The sequence below is a fragment of the Perkinsus marinus genome (genome assembly GCF_000006405.1).
Source record: "Perkinsus marinus ATCC 50983 genomic scaffold scf_1104296928016, whole genome shotgun sequence".
Classification (NCBI taxonomy): domain Eukaryota; phylum Perkinsozoa; order Perkinsida; family Perkinsidae; genus Perkinsus; species Perkinsus marinus.
This window is the reverse complement of record NW_003216999.1, coordinates 1-967: the sequence shown is the minus strand read 5'-3', so window position 1 is coordinate 967 and position 967 is coordinate 1. Positions and strand designations below refer to the sequence as shown.

Below are 967 nucleotides of genomic sequence, written 5' to 3'. Positions count from 1 at the left end.
TCGTCAGTCCAATCCTGACAAGTGGCTTATAGCACCATAAATTTCTGGTCTGGTACGAGAAGCAGGAGCAGGATGGCCCATTCTGTGAAGGGGACAGGAAAATTATTGATTCATATAGTTACTGTGTGTGCCACTTTAGCTTAGTGGTAGAGCGTCTGCTTCGTAAGCAGAAGGTCGTCAGTTCAATCCTGGCAAGTGGCTTACAGCAGCATTAGGCTCTAGTCGGGTATGAGGAGCAGGAGCAGGTTTGCTCACTCCGCAAAGGATACAGAAAGATTGTTGATTTATGTACTTATTCTCTGCGTCACTTTAGCTTAGTGGCAGAGCGTCGGCTCTGTGAGCAGAAGGTCGTCAGTCCAATCCTGACAAGTGGCTTATAGCACCATAAATTTCTGGTCTGGTACGAGAAGCAGGAGCAGGATGGCCCATTCTGTGAAGGGGACAGGAAAATTATTGATTCATATAGTTACTGTGTGTGCCACTTTAGCTTAGTGGTAGAGCGTCTGCTTCGTAAGCAGAAGGTCGTCAGTTCAATCCTGGCAAGTGGCTTACAGCAGCATTAGGCTCTAGTCGGGTATGAGGAGCAGGAGCAGGTTTGCTCACTCCGCAAAGGATACAGGAAGATTATTGATTTATGCAGTTATCTTGTGCGTCACTTTAGCTTAGTGGCAGAGCGTCTGCTTTGTAAGCAGAAGGTCGTCAGTTCAATCCTGCCAAGTAGCTGATAGCACCATAAATCTCTGGTCTGATACGGGAAGCAGGAGCATGTCAGCTCACTCCGCAAAGGATACAGGAAGATTATTGATTTATGCAATTATTTTGTGTGCCACTTTAGCTTAGTGGCAGAGCGTCTGCTTTGTAAGCAGAAGGTCGTCAGGTCAATCCTGGCAAGTGGCTTATAGCACCATAAATTTCTGGTCTGATACGGGAAGCAGGAGCATGTCAGCTCACTCCGCAAAGGATACAG

General features: G+C 46.9%; 5 non-coding genes across 5 annotated transcripts; all 5 read left to right on the top strand.

The window, feature by feature from the left end:
• Positions 1 to 129: 129 nt before the first annotated feature.
• Positions 130 to 201, top strand: Pmar_PMAR028952. The gene has a single exon. It is a non-coding gene; the product is annotated as a tRNA-Thr (tRNA).
• A 102-nt stretch (positions 202 to 303) lies between these two features.
• On the top strand, positions 304 to 375 carry Pmar_PMAR028951. Its single transcript has one exon. It is a non-coding gene; the product is annotated as a tRNA-Thr (tRNA).
• A 102-nt stretch (positions 376 to 477) lies between these two features.
• On the top strand, positions 478 to 549 carry Pmar_PMAR028950. The gene has a single exon. It is a non-coding gene; the product is annotated as a tRNA-Thr (tRNA).
• A 102-nt stretch (positions 550 to 651) lies between these two features.
• On the top strand, positions 652 to 723 carry Pmar_PMAR028949. Its single transcript has one exon. It is a non-coding gene; the product is annotated as a tRNA-Thr (tRNA).
• Positions 724 to 825: 102 nt separating this feature from the next.
• On the top strand, positions 826 to 897 carry Pmar_PMAR028948. The gene has a single exon. It is a non-coding gene; the product is annotated as a tRNA-Thr (tRNA).
• The last annotated feature ends 70 nt before the right edge of the window (positions 898 to 967 follow it).